The sequence below is a fragment of the Ailuropoda melanoleuca genome, chromosome 2, assembly GCF_002007445.2.
Source record: "Ailuropoda melanoleuca isolate Jingjing chromosome 2, ASM200744v2, whole genome shotgun sequence".
Classification (NCBI taxonomy): domain Eukaryota; kingdom Metazoa; phylum Chordata; class Mammalia; order Carnivora; family Ursidae; genus Ailuropoda; species Ailuropoda melanoleuca.
In genome coordinates this window covers 166,216,208-166,220,331 of record NC_048219.1, presented here as the reverse complement: position 1 = coordinate 166,220,331, position 4,124 = coordinate 166,216,208, and positions in this window count along the sequence as shown.

Genomic DNA, 4,124 nt, shown 5'->3' with positions numbered 1-4,124 from the left:
GCAAACGACTCTCAAATCTCTATCTCCGGCCCTCATTTCTCCCTAGACCCCAACTGCAATTTGACATTTCCATTTGGATAACAAAAAGGTATCCCAAAGTCATCTGCCAAAAACAGACCCCTGAACCATGCCGAATTGCTTCTTCTTAGTCAGTTCAGAAAATGGAATTCCCTTGAATCAGTTGTTCAAGAAAAAAGCCAGACAGCATATGAATCAAATATCATGTTTAATCCATCATTAAATTATGCCAATTCTGCTTCCAGAGGATATCTCAAATCTATCTAATTCTCAATTTATACTACAACCACCCTAGTCCAAGGCATCATCATCTCTCCTCTGACTTAATGCAATACTTGCTATTTGAATGCTTGGTACCTCCTTCCCATCTCCCCATACCTCTTTTCCCCAGTCTTGCCCATCTCAGTAAATGACAGCACGTTTCTACCAGTAACTCAGGCTTTAATTTCTTCCTCTCAATGCTCATGCCTAACCCATGTGTAAATACTTAGGCTCTACTTTCACAATAGGAATCTAACTCCTTTTCACCTTCTTCTCCATTGCCACTCCAGGCCAAGCTGTCATTTCTGTTTGCCTAGACTATTGCAATAGCCTCTTTCTGATCTCTCTGCTTCTCCTCAAACTCTTAAACTCTGATCGCTCTGCACAGAGCAGAAGAGCAGAAGCCAGGGGCACCTGGGTGGCTCAATTGGTTAAGCATCTGCCTGAGTCTCCCCTGCAATCCAGCCACACATGGCACTCCCTGATCAGCGCAGAGCCTGCTTCTCCAGCTCCCGCTGCCTGCTGCTCCCGTTTGTGTGTAAATGGTGCTCTCTCTCTCTCTCTCTCTGTCAAATAAATAAATAAAATCTTAAAAAAAAAAAAACCAAAAGAGAAGCCAGATTATAACAACCCCCGATGGTGGCCCTGCAGTGGTTGCCCACATCACTCAAATAAGCCCAAAGTCCTTTCCAGGCCCCAAAGGATCTGTCGGCACTACCAAATAATCATCTACCTGGTCTTATCTATTACCTTTCAACCTTTTTTCATTCAGTTCTAGCCTCATTCCGTTTTTTTTTCAGACTCTTCTCATTCAGCTTCAGCCACACTGTGCTCCCAGCCTTTGCTAGTGACTTGTTCCCTTTTGCCTGGAGTGTCAGGTATCCACAAGGCTTGCCCTCATTTCCTTACAGATCTGTCCAGATATGTCCCTTTAGAAGAGAGATTTTCCCTGTTTACCTTATCTAAAATTGCACTCTTTATCTGTCTAATCTCTTACCTTTCTTTATTGTTTGTAAAAACAACAGCAACAACCACAACATTAAGATGCACTTCTGTGCCAGGTACCATTGTAAGCCATTTGTCTTTAAACCTCACATCACCCTGTAAAATAGATAACTTTACTATCCCTGTTTTGTAGATGAAGAAACAGAGGTACACAGAGGTTAAATAACTTGTGCCAAGGTCACAAAGCTAGTAAGTGCTGGGGCTAAGATTTGAACCCAGGCTGTCTGGCTAGAAGCACATGCTTTTAGCTACTATATTATTTTTCCTCTTTTTTTTGATTCTTTATTTAAATTCAATTTAGTTAACATAGATTATATTATTAGTTTCAAGGGTAGAATTTAATGATTCATCAGTTGCATATAACACCCAGTGCTCATTGCATTAAGTGCCCTCCTTAATACCCATCACCCTATTATCTCTTCCCCCCACTCCCTCCCCTCCAGCAACCCTCAGTTTGTTTCCTAGAGTTCAGTGTCTCTTAGAGTTTGCCTCTCTCTCTATTTTCATCGTTTTATTTTTCCTTCCCTTCCCCTACGTTCATATGTTTTGTTTCTTAAATTCCACATATGAGGGGCACCTGGGTGGCTCAGTTGGTTAAGCATTTGCCTTCAGCTCAGGTCATCATCCCAGGGTCCTGCTCAGCAGGGAGCCTGCTTCTCCCTCTCCCTCTGCTGCTCCCCCTGCTTATGCTCTCTCACTCTGTCAAATAAATAAATTTTTAAAAATTCGACGTATGAGAGAAATCGTATATTTGTCTTTCTCTGACTTATTTCACTTAGCACAATACCCTCTAGTTCGAACCACATTGTTGCAAATGGCACAATTTCATTCTTTTTGATGGCTAATATTCCATTATATATGTGTGTATGTATATATTATATATGTGTGTGTATATATATATATATATAATATGTATATATATCCTACATCTTTATCCATTCACCTGTTGATGGACATCTGGGCTCTTTTCATAATTTGGTTATTGTAGACAGTGCTGCTATCAACAGTGGGGTGCACATGCCCCTCTGAATCACTATGTTTGTATACTTTGGATAAATGTCTAGTAGTGCAGTTGCTGGGTCATAGGGTAGCTCTATTTTTAACATTTTGAGGAATCTCCATGCTGTTTTCCAGAGTGGCCACACCAGCTTGCATTCCCACCAACAGTGTAAGAGGGTTCCCTATTCTCCGCATCCTTGCCAACATCTGTTGTTTCCTGAGTTAATTTTAGCCATTCTGAGTGGTAGTGAGGTGGCATTTCATTGTGGTTTTGACTTATATTTCCTTGGTGATGAGTGATGTTGGGCATTTTTTCATGTGTCTGTTGTCCATTTGTATGTCTTCTTTGGAGAAATGTCTGTTCATGTCTTCTGCACATTTCTTGACTGGATTTTTTGTTTTTTGGGTGTTGAGTTTGATAAGTTCTTTATAGATTTTGGATACTAGCCCTTTATCTGATAAGACATTTGCAAATATCTTCTCCCACTCTGTAGCTTGCCTTTTAGTTTTATTGACTGTTTCCCTTTTTTGCCTCTGTATAGCCCAGTCCCCACTGTATTTGTTTAGTAGCTATCACTCTTCCCACTTGTTTCAGGCATTTCTGCATAACCAACCATCCCAAAACTTAGTGGTTAAAAGCAACAATTTATTATTTCTTGGGAAATTGGGTCAGGAATTCAGACAGGGCTTGACTAGGCTGTTCTGCTCTTCTTGGCACTGGCTGGTATCACTCAGCTGCACTCAGCCAGTAACTGGGTTGGCTTGAAGGTCTCAGAAGTCTCCACTCGTGTTTTGGCACTTTAAGGCTCTTCCATGTGGCCTATCTCTTCACATTTGTCTCTTATCAACCTGTAGTACAGTTGAAGCTTCTTAAAGCATGGCAGCTGGCTTCTCAGAGGGGGTTGTGGAAGCTGCCAGTTCTTTTTAAGGCCTTAATTCAGTCCCAGAACTTCATTTATGCTACATTCCATCAGTTAAAAAAAGAAAAAAAAAATCACAAACCTAGCCCATACTTAGGTGAAGAGGAAATACAATCCATCTCTTCACATCAAGAGTGGCATTTATATACATGGAGGGAAAAACTGATGGCTGCCATCTTTGGAGACTATTTTCCACACTACCAGAGTGGAAGTTCCACTAGAGTGGAGACCGTTGTCTGTTTTGTTCATTATCATGTCTCTCTAGTGTCTAGAATTATGCCTGGCACATAATAAGTATGCAATAAATACTTATTCAGTCCAAGAATTTAAGGGACAGGTGAAAGAGTCTGCAAAGGCAAAGGAAAGATCTGAAGCAATAGGGGGAAAACCCAGAAGGAGTGTGTTCCAGAAGTCAAGGGGGGAAAGGAAAACTAAAAGGCTAGGGCTGCAGGTAGGTTTTGTAATAGTGGCTGGCGGGAGTTAGGGAAATTCATCCCAAGTGGTTGCATTTTCCTCAGAAACATAGGAGGCAGTTTTTAAATTTTCCTTTTTAGAACTGTTTACCTAAGGGGCTGGGTAGGTAGAGTTCAGTTAGCAATGTGTGCGGGTTGGGAATAAAAGGCTATGGGAAATGAGAAATTCCTAATAGCCACGTGTTAAGGACTGTTTTAGGCTTATTAAGATTGCCTGGCCACATGCAAATCACGACTGAAGTTGGACACCTTTGGTTTATGGTGCTGCCAATTCTCAAGGTTATGTTGTTTCAAGCACTGGAGCAAGAACGGACAAGGTTGGCTGAATTGTTGCAGACTAACGATTTCGCAGGTGGGCGGAGAATCAAGGAGGCAATGGTGGTGAAGGTGAACGTGATAGATCATTTATGCATAGGAACTTCAGACCTTGACTGTATCTCTGTCGCTG